Raw genomic sequence first — 16,626 nt, forward strand, 5'->3', positions numbered from 1 at the left:
GGAAAAAGATGTTCAGTGCTAGGAAGTTTCCATCTGCTCCTAATGTATATCCTCTCCTGATGTAACTTGTACCAGCTTTTTAGGAAGATAAGGAAGGAAGTTTAAATAAGGAAGGAAGCTCTGTCAAAAATTATCCCTAGGACATTTTATGGCTGAAAGGACATATCCATGGAGTCATTAGATTCTGTGTAATCAAAGAGACCACACTGTGTGTATATTACAGAATCTGTGTGTAGGGGTGGGGGCTGGGGCTGGGGCTGGGTGTCACTCTGTTGTGTCTGACTCTTTGTGACCCCATTGACTGTAACCCACCAGACTCCTCTATTCACAGAATTCTCTAGGCAATTTACTGGAGTGGGTAGCTATTCCCTTTTCCAGGGGATCTTCCCAACTGGAGCACTGAACTCTGGTCTCCTGCATTGCTGGCGGATTCTTTACCATCTAAGCCACCAGGGAAGCCCTATCTTTTAGAAAGTTCTAGAAAATTCTTAGGGTTCTGTTACGACTCAAGAGGCTTTATATGGCATTTTTAAGTCAGTAAAGAGACCCTTAAGCCCTGTTTCTCCTTATTCTTTCAGCTGAATCTAAGACTTCTATTTCACTTTGTGAAAAAACACAAAACTTTATTTTCTGGGAACCTGCTAATAACATCATTGTATCTGACAGGAGTGGAAAGCCACTTCAGTGGGAAGTCTGTGAGTTTCCTGTTTTCTCAGTGTTTCTGAGGAAGGACTTTGTGGTGTTCCCAGGCAGAAAGTCACGATTTGCGTTTTGGAAATAGAAACAAAACAAGGATGGGAATGGAGCTGGGTCCCAGGATGAGGGAACAAAGCAAGACACACGCACACTTGTTGCAATCGTTTATGCTGCTCTGAAAACTGATGAGTAGGAGCCGCAGATGCTGCTCCCACCCTTGTGTCATGACTATGAATCCCCTGCGCATGCTCCTCACTGCTGGTTGCTTTAACGAGAGCGGGACAAGTCACTAGTCTCATCCTTGCCATTTTGGATACCCTTTGAACATGTTTTTCCAATAAAACTTCACCTTGCAACTTGCTGGGTCAATAGCAGAGCAGAAAGAAACACTGCACACAGCAAAGCAAACAGCCAGGACTCCAGATTGCCTCAGAGGCAAAGCGAGGTGAGGGTTGCGTTCTAATTAGACTATTTGCGCTCCTACACACTTCACTTGTTTTCCTTAATTTGCTGACATTTGCACCTTCGTCCCCTTGTGTTTCTCAGTGTTCTCCCAGCATGACTGAAATGTGTTCCAGTGAGTATAAATCACTTGTTTTCAGGTGCGAAGATGAGGAGAGGAAGATAACCATTCCTACCTGGGTTGGAAAAATTTCAGGTGCTTTTCACAAACCGGGTACAAAAAAAAAAAAAAAAAAAGACCCTTAGGGACTTCCCTGGTAGTCCAGTGGCTAAGACTCTGCATTCCCAGTGCCAATGGCCTGGTTCGATTCCTGGTCAGGGAAATAGATCCCGCATGCCACAGCTAAGACCCCACACTGCCAAACAAATAAAAACATTACAAAAAACAAGAACAAAAAAACCCATGTGCCCTTAAATTTCCTGGCATTTCAGCCTATGATGTGGTCATTGCAGGAACCTCTCAGGCTGTGCAAGGAGATCAAGATGACCCCTGGCCTAGGTGGCTGGTCCTAGCTGTGCAGAGTCCTGGGTGTCCCCTTGAGAGAGGACGCTGCTCACTGTACACTGTTGACCTCTCTCTCTGTCTCTACCTGTGTCACACACATCACATCTTTTACACATCTGTACACTTATATGTAACATATATGTATTGAATACGCATGCGTGCTAAGTTGCTTCAGTTTTGTCCGACTCTTTGAGGTCCTATGAACTGTATGTAGCCTGCCAGGGTCCTCTGTCCATGGGATTCTCCAGGCAAGAATACTGGAGTGGGCTGCTGTGCTCTCCTCCAGGGGATCTTCCCAACCTAGGGATCAAACCCACATCTCTTATGCCTTCTGCATTGGCAGGCGGGTTCTTTACCACTAGCACCACCTGGGAAGCCCTGTATGGCTACAAATGGAGTTTATTCCTTCACAATCCTCTTGTGCAAGCTGTGTGACTAGGTGGACGAGTCCTGATGGGGCTCTTGGACACACGTGTGTCCACTTAGAATAGTTAGGCTGCTCTTCACTGCTCTGTGCTTCACGCACCAGAGCAGGATAACCCTGCAAACGTTCAAGGCACTCTAACCTGCCATGGAATTTTTATGTCTTTATAAATTTCTTTCTTTATTTTTGGCCGAGCTGGGTATTTGTTGCTGTGCGTGGGCTTTCTCTAGTTGTGTTGAATGGGGGCTACTCTTTGTTGTGATGCACGGGCTTCTCATTTCGGTGGCTTCTCTTGTTGCAGAGCACAGGCTCTAGAGTGTGTGGGCTCGGTAGTCGTGGCCCTCGGGCTTAGTTGTCCCACAGCATGTGGGATCTTACCAGATCAGGGATCGAACCCGTGTCCCCTGCATTGGAAGGCAGATTCTTAACCAGTGAATCATCAGGGAATCCCAGAATTTTTATTTTTGAAGACAGCACTCTCAACTTTATTTCCTCGGCTTTTTTAGATTAGCTAAAAACCTGAACAAACAAGCAAATGAAAAAACACCACCGCTCCCCACCCCCAACCCCAAAGTCACCGTGACTCGACTTGATCTGTCCCAGATGTAAGGAGTGAATACAAGACCCTGCTCACAGCTGTGGAGGTGAGTGGGGGACACGATAGCACATGGGAGGGGGCTGGGGTTCCAGGAACAAACCTGTGGATCCAGGTGCAGAAACAGGTGGGGGTTTCCGTGTGAGTTTCCAGCTAGGTATCTTTTCAGATATGTAAGAGGAGATTATGAACAAGGTTAGCACTTCTTGGTGGAGAAGGCCATGGCAACCCACTCCAGTACTCTTGCCTGGGAAATCCCATGGATGGAGGAGACTGGTAGGCTGCAGTCCATGGGGTCGCTAAGAGTCAGACACGACCGAGCGACTTCACTTTCACTTTTCACTTTCATGCATTGGAGAAGAACTGGCAACCCACTCCAGTGTTCTTGCCTGGAGAATCCCAGAGACAGCAGAGTCTGGTGGGCCACCGTCTATGGGGTCACACAGAGTTGGACACGACTGACGTGACTCAGCAGCAGCAGCAGCACTTCTTGGCGGCCAGTCTCATGTCTCCCATTGGTGTGACTAATGATGAGTTGACACAGGAAGGGAGCGAAGTGTGAAGGAGCATCTGTGTATGGCTCTGTGTTGTGGCATCCTCCTCCGTAAGAAGGGCTTGCTGTCACTGGGGAGTGTGACAAGGTTACCAGGCACTCTCCAGCCCTCCAGTTTCCTGGGGGCCAAGGTCGTGCCTTAACCATCTTTGTGTGTGACATTATGTCCCTGAACAGTGGATGCTCACAGGATGACCACTCAGGACCTACTTCTTGGAGGTGCTCCCCTTTTCCCCAGACGGCAGGTCAGCACAGACGGGTACCATCTGGACTTGGTTTCTAGAGCAGCACTGTCCCGTGGGTCTCAGGGCTCCTCCAGGAGGGGAGTGAGACTGCTCTCCACCGCGCATCCCAAACAGCCTCCTTGGAAGGTGTGAGGAAGCAAATAGGGAAAGGGTCATGTTTGTTATGACAACTTCTGTAAAGTTTGCCTTTGACCTTCAGGAACTGTCCTGGCCCCCATCATTCTTGAGACCAATCCCCATGTCTTAGAACCTGAAACCTGACTAGAGGTGGCACAGGAAAGCTTTGCTCTCAGATTTCTGCCATGTTTTCTCAATCTGGGATGTACCTGTTTGTCTCCTGCTGAAAATACTCCCTTGGGTAGGAAGATAAGCACACCTGCCGTTCACCATAGCTCATTATCACTTTGTCAAGCACATCAAGGGAGCATAGATGATGGGGTGCAGGGCAAATCCACTGGGGCTCTTGGTGGAGTGGAGGGCAGAGAGAGAAGGATGGAGAAAAGGAAGGCTGGGATTCTGGGGCTTGGATGGGGAGCCAGCAGCAGTGGGAGCAGCAGGTGGACCCTAGGGAGGGCAACAGCTAAATAGGCAAAGAAAGTCATGAACTTGGCCCCTACGGTGTGGCCTGGAGGGGATTGCACAGGCCAAGTGCAGCTCAGTTCCACACCCTTGAAGGCCATACCTGAGTGTGGTCCACAGGAAGGAAGGTGTACACGCTCATTGTCAGACAAAGTGGAGCACCCGCCTGGAGAACAGAGGGGTTTATTTCATTAGCTGCCTTTTATCTTTTTTCCTAATTATAAGTTCTATGTTTAATGCAAAGGGCTTCCATGGTGGCTCAGCAGTAAAGAAGCCACATGCAATGCAGGAGATGTGGGTTTGATGCTTGGATTGGGAAGATCCCCTGGAGAAGGAAATGGCAACCCACTCCAGTATTCTTGCCTGGGAAATCCCATGGACAGAGGAGCCTGGCGGTTTACAGTCTGTGGGGTCGCAGTGTCGGACATGACTTAGCAACTAAACAACAAAAACAATTTAATGGAAAATGAATGAAAAAATAGAAACAAAAAGAAAAGGGATATGTATGTGTTCAAAGCAAAAAGAAAAAACCCACTAGTACATTTCTTTCACACATTAATTCATTTAACACATTTTAAAAGTTTTTAGCAAAACATTAATATATGGCAGGCTCTGTACTAGGAACTCGGGATGAAATAATAAATACCACTGTGGTCTCAGCTTTCAGGGGCAGAAAGTGACCATTTACTGTATATTCTGTGTTGTAGTGCTTTTTAGACTTAATATATAGCATCTTATATCAATGAATATTCTTCTAGAATCTGTTTGAAAACAGCACCCTTATCATTTTAGTTAATGGGCTTATAATTATTCATTAACCAAACTTGTAGTTAGACTGCTAGGGTTTTTTCACTCTTCCCTTTTTATTTGACAATATAATGTTAAACATTCTTGAATGTACATTTTGTATTTTTTATGTTGTTGGTTTGATACCAGAATTGGTCGTTCTGTTTTACTTGAAGTATACTTGACTTACAACATTACATTAGCTTCAGGTGTGCTCATAGCGTCTGCCATACACACACCCTGACTGTGTATGTCTTCGTTTATGGATTTCTTACTCATTTCCTTCACCCTTTATCCTCTCTCTCTTTCTCTGTGATATAGAGAAGTTTTGATTTACATCGGTTGGTCTCCTCCCCTTATGACTTCTACTTCTTTTTTTAAAATTGAAGTATAGTTGATTTACAATGTGTTAATTTCTGCTATAGAGCAAAATGACTCATTTATTCATATATATATATTAATATATGTGTGTACAGATATATACACACCTTCTTTTTTACATTCTTGTCCATTATGGTTTATCACAGGATTTTGAAGATAGTTCACTGTACTATGTAGTAGGGTCTGGATGTTCATCCGTCTTACACATAGAAGTTTACATCTGCTAACCCCAACCTCCCACTCCATCCCTCCCCTAAACCCTTCTCCTCCTTGACAATCACTGGTTGTTCTCTATGGCTATGAGTTTGTTTCTGCTTTGTAGATAGGTTCATTTGTATCATATCTTAGACTCCATGTATAAGTGATACCATGAAGTATTTGTCTTTCTCTTTCTGACTTACTTCACTTGGTATAGTATTCTCTAGTTGCATCCATGTTGCTGCAGGTGGCATTATTTGGTTCTATTTGATGACTGAGCAGTATTCCATTGTATTTGGGCACCACATCATTATCCATTCCTCTGTTGGTGGATATTTGGGTTGTTTCCATGTCTTGGCTACTGTGAATAGCGCTGCTGTGAACATCAGGATTCATAGATCTTTTTGAATTATAGTTTTGTCTGGATATATGCCCAGAAATGGGATTGCAGGATCATATGGTAATTCTATTTTTAGTTGTCTGAGGAACTGCCCGCCATACTGTTTTCCATAGCAGCTGCATAAACTTACATTCTCATCCACAGTGTAGGAGGGTTCCCTTTTCTCCACACTTTCTCCAGCATTTGTTATTTATATGCTTTCTGAGTTTCTACTTCTTGTATCATGCTTAGGAAATCCTTCCCTTCTCAAAAAACAACTGTGTAAATGTCAGTAACATTGTCTTGTTTTATAATTTTATGTTCAAGACTTCTCTTTTTAATTCATTTGGAATAAGCCAGGAGGGTAAATCTCCTAACATGCACAATTATCCTTGTACAACCTAGTGATAAGTGTCCCTTATAAAACGGACACACTACCTTTATCATATACTATTAAACTTTGGCATCTGTTTCTTGACATTCGATTCTCAGTCTGTTGATTTCTTGGTCCACCCTGATGCTAGTGCACATATGTTTAATTACCATAGCTCTATAATCTATTATATTGCCTGGCACTATAAGTCTGCTCATTTGTCTTCTGAAATTCTTTATTGGATTTTCCCATCTGTTTAGTGTTTCTCAAGTTTGAATTGTGGTCAGCTTAGCTAAGTTCCCCCTGAGTAGCCTGGGAACCTTGGAGAGTGGTCTGCCCCCCCTCCGGCCTTGGATGCCGTAGGCTAAGGAACTGCTCTTGGATGCTCCTCCAATTGAGTATTTTTACAAAGTTGACCCTTGAGGTGATATTGGTGGACTGTTTCCAGGGAAGATTGACCTGGAGATTCATGAAAGCCTCTAGGAAGCGTGGATGGGTAGTTTCCCTGAACACATACTAAGCTTTCCCCAGAAGAGGATTCATTCATTCATTCATTCATTCATTTTTCTCCTAAAAATTTATTATAAGATACCTGACTCCACAGGCTCCCAGAGAGCATGACCAGGACAACACAGTTGCTAGGAGACATAAACTGATGTCTGCAGTGGTCAGTACTCCCCTCAGTGGATTTTTTGCTTTAGCTGAATCTATTTTTAGTATAGGATGAAGGGTATTTATAGCCCTGTTTTTTCAATGATCAGACACCCCATTCCAGGTATGTGGTTCAGACCATAGGGAAGCTGACCGAGGCGGTGCCACACCCCCCCCCCCCCCAGGCGGGGCAAGTTTCCTCTTAACGACATATTCCTGGTGACTACCCAGCTCATTCCAGCATCGTGAGCCATGTGTCAAATTCCTGGGCTTGACACATGTAAAGAGATAATTCACATGATCCCTGCTTGTTTTTGACTGTTTTTTTTTTTTTTTTAAATGCAGTAAAACTTTACAGTATGACCGGCATGACTCAATGTTGTTTTTGGATTTCAAAATATTGAGGTTAGATGTGCTAATGATTTGCTCTGGAGCTACTTTTACAAGGCGAGCTGGGGCCCCGCGCTGCCTGCATGTCTGAGAAAGGCCTGCGGTGTGTCCCAGGGCTGCCCCCTTCCGCCAGGCACAGCCGTGTCTGCAGTCCTTGAACCGGAGTCCACGGCTAGCAGATGTAAGAGCCACGCATGATGTAAGGGTTGCCATCTCCACACGATTCCACCTCTCCTTGTCTTGTCATTGCCACACAGTTGACAGAGGTAGAGGAGGTATCTTTTTAGGAAAAGCCATTGGATGCAGTGGAGTTCTGTACAAATCGCTGAGTCTCTTTCCCAGGCCCTTCACACATGAGTTATCTCAGCCCAGCTCCAGCTCCCTCTTTTATTATCTCATTCACCCAAATGGCAGGCAAGGTCAAAAAGACTGACCTTGGTTGCTAGAAAATAATCTCCTTGTTTTGACAAGAAAAGTCTTGGCTTCTCTGTGAGTTTCATTTTCTACCAATGTTGAAGCATTTTTCTTCCAGAGAAAGACTATTAACAGATGCCCAGAGTCCAGGCTGTATCTCTTAAGCAAAACGTGTTATTTATGGAGATTGTGTGGCGAGTCTGGACCCTGCCATTGAATTCTCCTTTCTTTCTTTCTCTTTCTTTTATAAATATAAAGAGAGAGGACTGTTTCAGACCCATAAGAGTATTTACTCAACTTGCTAACCAATTGGTGTAAGGCAGGACAGTTCACATCAACGTTAATGAAAGGTACTTGTTTGAAACTCTCTCTCACACACACACACAAAGCTCTGCTCACTAACTTGAGGCTTTCTTCTGCCTCTTCACCTGAAAACTAACTTACACAGTCATCCCCTGTATCCATGCAGAGTTGGTTCTAGAACCCCTGCAGATACCAAAATCCATGGATGCTCTAGTCCCTTGTATCAAATGCTGTATTATTTATCGCATATAAACTTATTTACTTTATAGTCTTCGGAGCAGAGAAAGGTTTATTGCAGGGCCTAGGAAAGAAAAAGGGTGGCTTGCACTCAAAAACCCCAAACTCCTTCTCTTATATATTTAATCATCTTTTGATGACTTATAATACCTGATACAACGCAAATGCTATGTAAATAGTGATAAACATAACGCCAATACTATGAAATAGTTGCCAGCAAGAGGCAAGTTCAAGTTTTGCTTTTTGGAACTTTCTGAATTATTTTGGTTGAACACAGATGCTGAGCCGTGGAAAAGAAGGGCCGACTGTCCTCATTCCAACTGACCCTCTTTGGAGCCTAGCCGTGGGGTGAGGGAGGGGCAAGTAAGGGAGGTGGTCTAAAGCTATCTGCATGCCTACCTCCCAGTGACTGATGTGGAAAGTCTGGCAACAACAACAACAACAAAAAGGACTTGAGCTACAAGTATCCCTGATATCTTTTCTTTCTTTCTTTCTTTATAATTTTTTTTTTGATGTGGAACAATTTTTAAAAAGTCTTTATTCAATTTGTTACAATATTGCTTCTGTTTTCTGTTTTGGCTTTTCGGCCAGGAGGCAGGTGAGACCTTAGCCCCCCCCAACTAGGGATCGAATCCGCAGCCCTCTGCATCGGAAGGCAAAGTTTTGTTGTCGTTGTTTAGTATTTACTTGCTGACTGTGCTGAGTCTTCATCGCCGCTTGGACTTCCTCTGGTTTCGGCAAGAGGAGGCTACTCTAGTTGCGCTGTGCGGGCTTCTCATGGTGATGACCTCTCTTGCTACAGAGTACAGGCTCCAGTGTGCACAAGCTCAGCTGCCCCGCAGCACGTGCGATCTTCCTGGACCAGGGATCAAATGGATGTTCCTTGCATTGCAAGGTGAATTCTTAACCACTGGACCACCAGGGACGTCCCCTGAAATCTTTCCTTTAATTGAAAATTTAAAGACTCACCCAACTCCTCCCAGTTTGATTCAGCATATCCACAAAGCCTCATCTAGTCTGGACTTCAAGGAGCAAGTTCTGACCCTCCCAGCAGGGAATCTAGCACACTAAACAGGGCTCTGCATTTTACCCCACCCCCACTGTCTGAGTTCTCCTGCTCTGATTGCCCCCATCTCCCTGGAAGTGAGAACCGGTGAAGGAAGCAAGGTCTGTGATAAAGGCCAGAACCCGACTCTTAAGCCATTACTGTCAGTGTCGGAGGAAGGAAGTGAGGGTCTTTGACAGGGTCGCTAATGGAATGCGCGTTAAATGAGGTGTCTTGGAACGAGGCTTCCCAGAATGACAGGGGTGGGCATCTCCTCTTCATGACTCCAAATTCTCACCTCAAAAATGCAGTCACTTTTGTCTCTCTGGACTGCTTAAAGATACTTGTGAAAAGTTAAGATCTGCCTCTTTAGAGCTGTGCTGAGATTAGTCTGTCTCTTTAAGAGAGAAGCAAATACTTGTTGAAATGCCTGATTTGGAGAAGTTCGGATTTCAATTTATTTATTGCCCAGTGACGTTTTTCTTTGCTATATATACTTCTTCAGATAAAACAATATTACAGTTGCCTGCCACACCAGATGTCATAATGTTGGGTTCAGAAATTATGGCCAGTATATAAACATTGCATGTCTTCCCCTGTGTGTGCGTGTGCGTATGTGTGTGTGTTGTGTACACTGTTTAGATCACAAATGGTTCTGACCAGTATCCAGAAATGCATTGCACTGTGGACACAATGATAGAACAGAATTCATCTGCTTATCCAGAGCATAAGACAGCACAGTGACTGCCATTAACAAAAGATGCTGACTGTTTCTGAGTGTTTCCAACTATGCCAGCATTTTAGATGGCCTGGGAGTACCTATTCCTATTTGGGTAGTAAAGTCCCCGTGTCTGAGAGCTTGTGCAGCTGATCTAGCCTGAGTTAGAGCGTGAGTTTTCAATCTACGTGAAAGAGATGAGAAATGCAGACTCTTGGGCTGGCGACCTTGCAGACCAGGCTGGAGAAGGCATTGCCCCAGCATCCTCGTGCTCCTGCCGAAGCAGGCTGCTCCCTGGGGCTGTGATGCTATCAGCATTCTTGGCAGAGTCCTCTAAGTGATGGATGATTCATGAGCTGTAACTACAACGATCGTTGACAAAAAACAGTGGGCTGCGAAAGTTGGGAGGTTGTGGGAGGAGAGGGCAAAGGGGGCTCATGTTATCTCTAAAAGTATCTCTCCATAAAATGTTGAAAGAAGTTCCTTTCTATCTGTATGCATGCTTTTCTGGGACAATGCTTTTATTTTTTTTTAACCATAGGCAAGTTTTGCAGAGAAGTTTGTGGCAGGTAGGGGAGAATTTGGGTCTTTTTATTGTCTGTGTTTTCCAAAGCAGAATCTTTGGTAGTTCAGGAGCTGGTGTATAAAAGCATACACATACAATTCGAACAACAGAGTTGGAAAGTGTGTAAGAGAAGGAGAGAAAAGTTTGCTTTGAAGAAATTCGTTGTCAGGCTCTCCTGTTGCTGGCCTGGGCACGGTGCGATTTGTTCCAGCACAGAGCTGTTTTCTGTGTCATCAGCTTGAAGCACGCTTCACTGCTCTAGGTGTTCTGCGAAAGCCAACCTGGTTATATGTCACTGCCAACATGAGCGATCACATTAGCCTTTTAATATGTACTTTTGTCCACAAAACCCCTGCTGTAAAAGCCCTCGCATTAAGAACAGGCTGTAAATAATCTGCTGGCTGAGCATTGACGCTCCTGTAATTTCTCCCCGAGCCATAGCCTCTCTGCTTAGCAGCACAGGACGTGAGGTCACCCAGGGTTTGGCCTCAGCAATGTCTGTTTCAGATGACAACTCCAGGTGACTTCATACACACCAGCCCAAATTCCATGCCTTCTCTGGACTCCTGGATCTGGGTCAGCTCTTTGCAATGTGAGCATGTCAGTTTTTCCCTCCTTTCCTCCTGGAGCAGCCCTAAAACTTTGCAGCCATTCCAGTAATCACACCCCACCCCCATCCCATAAGCAGAGGGGCCAGGGCAGAGCCTGGGTGATAGACCATGCGCCAGCTCCTTTTGGGCATAGGCACAATCGGGAACAAGATTCCGACTGCCTGCATCCAGGGTGGACCCTGTCACTGTCCAGGGAATCTTGCCAAGAACAGAAGAGAGCCCGAGATGGGGACATTCACATGATCTTTGACTGAATGGAGGAGCCATCTGCCTCCTGCAACAGCAGGACGGGCTGACAACCCCCCAAGGAAATTTCAGATTCCCTTTCAGGATGGAAAAACCCAAGCATCACTTGAGCTCATCTCTGTTGTCTTTTAATCATCTGCCAGATCAATAAACTACTTCTCGAGACTGGGTTTTCCAAGACAGTGTCTGGTATAGATTCTTTGCTTGGTAGAAAGTATGTTGGCTGAAACAGGTCCAGACTTACAGCAGGCTTTCCAGGCCAGCTGACCGAGGTGCTGGACCAGGCCTCCAACTTGCTACTGCCCCAGAGGGTTCACATACAAAACAAGAAGCAGCTCAGATGCTGCCACTGTAAGAGCAACTCAAACTCCATGACAGGCCCTACAGGACCACAGTTCCAATTTTCTCAGAAAGATAAACCCAGTTTCCTCGAAACTAGCTCAGCACTTAAAAGCCAATCAGCTGCCAGCCTGGGAAAATTAAATCAAGCGTGGGAAATAAAACCAATCAGGACCCGCAGCCAGCCCGGGAAATAAGAGCCAATTAGAACTCAACACTTGACCCCTCACTAGAGGGTGACCAATCGGACCCAGGGATTCCTGTTTTTCAAATTTTTCGCCCGAGAAAACCCCATATAAGCAATGTAGTCCAGGGCTCAAGGCTCCTCTCCTTAGCCAATGCGTCAGTAACCTTGAGAGCCCCAGCTCGAGCTTGGTAATAAAAACTCTCTTGCTTTTGCGTCGGATATCAGTTCCCTGGTGGTCATTGGGAGATTTCGTGACTTGGGCATCACACCACCAAGCACAGTGGGGGTGCTCAGCGCCCCCAGGTGGCCGTCCGGGAAGGGGGCTCCCTTTGGGATGGGTGAGGGTGGAGTCAGGCTCAGCCACCTTCTTCCGCATGGTGACAGCACTTTTCTTACTTAACCGTTGCCCTAATCCTGAGAAATACACAGGCTATCTGGGGAGGCCGTTCTCCGAAACCCTTCAGGCAGGATGTTGTAATCCACAAAATGAGGCGACTGATACCTGCCTCGTAGGCTGGGTGCGTGAATCAGGTGCTACACAAGCCTTCATTTAGGGATATGGAAGATGCCACAGCTAACAGGAAAACCTCAGCCTCACAAGCCTTTTGGGAAGAGCCACTTGAAGGGTCTGTGCTCAGCCAAGATGCATGGGGGGGAATCTCACTGCGTTCACCTGTCTTAGAATACACTTCTCCCAATTTCTAAACACCCAGGCTCCTTCACTAGATCTGAGGACCCTGCTGGAATTCCATTTGTTTAATCAGCACCTTAATTAGTTCTTAATTCTCTAATAATGGTGACAGCCAAGACTGTCTTTAGCAGCAGCAAATCCTGCAAGAGTTATCGCATTCACTGAAAATCCAACCTATAAACATGACTAGATCATAAAATAAGCATCGCTAAGACCCATCAAGTTCTTATTTTTTCAAGATGAAGACTTTGATACTTTGTGTCAGTAACTTTTTACATCATTCTTCTGGAAGCTCTTCTAGTCTCCCCACTGTGTTGACCTCCAAAGGATGCTCTTGGTTCATTTCCACTGAGAAATCCAGCTCTGATTTTCTGTTACCACAACTTGGTTCTCTCAGCTCACTTGTCAATGAGCTATTAATTCTTAGAGTCAGAAACAGGAGGGGAGACACTTTTGAAAGGCAAGGAGAGAGCAGTGCACAAAAGCCATTATGATGAATGTTGCTTTGGTTGCCAAAAACAAAAATTTCAGCGTAGAGAGGTCACTTAGTCCAGCACGTGCTCAGCATGTACAGGTAAGTTCTGTTGGGTGTCAGGATGTAGTGGGCAGAGCACTGGGCTTGGGTTCCAAGATACAGGTGGTCTTATTTTTTTTGAGATGCACACCAAACACTTTGGGATAAAATGATGGGATGTCTTTGAAATTTCTTCAGCAAAACAAAAATAGACAAAGCAAACCAGAAAAATACTGACAACGACTAAAGCTACATGATGGACCCAAGGATTATGATCCATTCTCTCTGCTCTTCTTATGTTTGAAAATTTCAATCATTAAAAAAGAGAAAACCAGATGCTTGGATTTCCATTTTGATGTTGACGTTTATCGGCTGAATCACCGAGCCAGTCACTGGACCTCTTGGCTTCCTTAGCTGTAAAATCAGGGATTAACTTTCATCATTGCTTTGAGGAATAGTGAAGTAATGCATAAAAATCCCTTGTCAACCCTAAAGTACTACACAAATGTCAGTTTTTCACTGATTAAAGTAGAAGATAAATCAATCAGATGATGCCTCAGACTGCCAAGAAGTGGCTGAACTTCCCCTAACACAGCTCTACTTGCTAATCCTCATCCCAGCTCCTCCCAGATGGTTTTCTAATTGGAACTCGGTGCAGGTTCCTGCCCCCAGAGGCAGGTTTGGACTTTTCCTAGGGGTGTGGTGACCTGGAGTTTATTCCTAGGATCCATTCAGTGGCGTAACTGGGGCGGAAGAAAGTGCTGGGGAGAAAGCTTGGTTGCCGCTGGCTGGCAGCATGACAGCGGTGCTCTTTCATTTTACTGTTGATTTCAGGCCATCTGATGCTTGCAACTGGCTCTCTTCATTTCAGCCTGGACCACAAAATCTCAAGAATAGGAGTGATCACCAAGCCCCCTTGTCACCTCCTTTCTGGGAGACTGAAGCTGATGGCAGATGATGGCAGCACCCTGGACCCAGAGCTTCCAGCTTGGCTGTGCTAGGGAGTGAGTGAGGATGTGAGGTCTCCCTCACGGCCTGTCCACCCTGGGCAGGTGAGGCTGGAATCCCTAATCCACACAACAAGCCATTAATGTTAATACCTGACTTCTAGGATGGCTGCATGAATCAAGCAAGATCCTGACACACATTGTTTACCATGTGGTAGGTGTCACAGCACACAGACAAGTCTCAGCCTCAGACATCTTTCTGAAAGCCACTTGAAGGGCTCCTCAGCAGGGAGGAGTAAGGAGGGGCATGTTCCCCACCCGCTCCCCTGACAGCACTCTCTCCCAATCAAACCTGGGCATCCATCTGACTGTGTCCCTCTTCAGCATCTGCCTTCCCTTCTTTCCACCCTCCTATCGAAACCTGCTTTTAACCAATGCCCCATCTGAACTAGGTCTCTAGGCTTCATTTTCCCTTTTCCTGGGGGCACTTTGATTTTATTGGGACCACAAATTAAGCCCCCAAATGAGATGATTTTTTCAAACCTGTAGGACACAGGGGAGTTGGGGGAGGAGGATCTGGCACGTAGCTTGAGGCAGGGCGCCCAGCATGAGCTGGGATGTGCTAACCGGATGCTGCACACACAGTGAGGGTCGGGGAGGGGAGTCCTGGACAAAGCTGGGTTGACCCTGAAGGCACTTTGTATTTTTCCTGCTTTTCTGGATCCTTGCTCAGCTCCAAAGTGATGTCCATGCTGCGTTCATCTCTTTATCGTTTAAAGTCCAAGACTGAAGGGATTTTTACTGATGAAACCTCACGATAGCTACAGACAGACCTTCACAGAAGCCACCACGAAGTGACTTTTCTAATGAATTAGAAAATAATCAGAAATAATTAGAGCAGGGGATTGAATATTCATTTTCCTGAGACTATCTCTCATGGAAGGTGTCCCACGCTGGCGTTTCAGAGACAGGTTCCCTTTTGTGACAGGCTTCCTCTGCTGACCTATTTGGGGTTGTGCATTTGGAATCCAGGGTTCCCACCTACGTCAATGGAAATCTTGTGGGCAGAGGGAAGGCGGGCGTCCAGTATACCCACACTGGGCCAGAGTCCCCAAACAGCTGGGTGGGGCCGAGAGCTTTGCTCCCAGAGAGAGATGTTATTGTCTGAGACCTCGGAATCCTGCCCTTCAGTTTAGTGAGAGTGGCTAGAGCTTTCTTACTAAATTTTCAAATGAACAGTAAATTTGTTTAAAGATACAAAAACTTGAAACATAAATATTTATATCTCAAAGACATTTGTCACAATTTCTAGGCCTCTGGAAGGGCCAGCAAGTGCTAGCAGAGCGGGTGTCCCCTGCCCGAACCTTCGTGGGGGTCTGCAGGTTGATTTGTGAACAGTGTGAAGAAGGAGGAGAAGGTGGCCCTTCTGCCCTGTACCGGAGAGCCACCTGTGTTTTGAGTTGAATGTCTCTGAGACTTACATGCGTGAGTGACTGTAGCCCATCAGGGTCCTCTGTCCATGAGATTCTCCAGGCAGAAATACTGGAGTGGGTTTCCATGCCCTCCTCCAGGGGATCTTCCTGACCCAGGGATCTACCCCGGGTCTCTTATATCTCCTCCATTGACAGGCAGATTCTTCACCACTTTACCACTAGCGCCACCCGGGAAGCCCCTCTGAGACTTAAATGTGCACATAAATACAGAAAATACATATCTGAGGAAGAGATCCATCACTGATGGCCGGGTTTTCACCATTGCTTCCTTGCATTTTGCCCCTCTCCGGTCTGGTCTCCATGGGGAGCTGGAATGCAGTGGACATCTTTCCCAGAAGCCGTGATGTCTGAGATAAGAGGAGCATATTTCAGCTGAACTTTTCTTAGCCTCCTGTACAGTGTCCTTATTTGCTTCTTAAAAACAAACAAACAAACAAAAACCACAATGTACCCTTTGTTTGAAACGTCATTTATTAAATGCACTGGACTTCTTCGTGCATCGCTTTCCCCTGGGACTCAGAGAAACTGAAATGTTCCTGGTCTTCAGCCTCCCAGCTTTAGTTAAATGGCCTTTTTCCTGGACATAAAGGGCAAAATAAAATGGAGAATGCTTATTTCTGGGCAAATATGTTGGAGGAGATGCTCCATCCTACATACCCTGTGTTTTGGGAACACGTGTCATCTTTGTCTTCTTTAAATGTGGGACCCACTGTCTCCCATTGTGTCTTCAAAGTCTCCCGATAAAACTCAGACTTTAATCCCACATTATTACAGGTTCTAGGGATGGGGTTTCTGTGAGAGGATATTGTGCCCTGGTGAGATGATCTATTTGGGAAAGATGACCTGAGATCTCTTCCTGTGAGCATCCAGTGGGTTCTACCTGGATCTGTTATTGCACTGAGCACACGCTACCTGTGATGCTGTAACTGACTATGGACATCTCCCTTCTCTGAGATGGTGAGCTGCTGAAAGTAAGAGGCATATCAAGTTAACCTTTGCTTTTCCCTGCAGCACATTTCCCAGTTCTTGTCTTATAGCTTAGTCCAGAGAAGTGCTTTTTGACAGAAGAAGCAGACCATAGCCGTGGGTTTTTAAGGGC

Source organism: Ovis canadensis, chromosome 13 (assembly GCF_042477335.2).
Source record: "Ovis canadensis isolate MfBH-ARS-UI-01 breed Bighorn chromosome 13, ARS-UI_OviCan_v2, whole genome shotgun sequence".
In the NCBI taxonomy this organism is placed as follows: domain Eukaryota; kingdom Metazoa; phylum Chordata; class Mammalia; order Artiodactyla; family Bovidae; genus Ovis; species Ovis canadensis.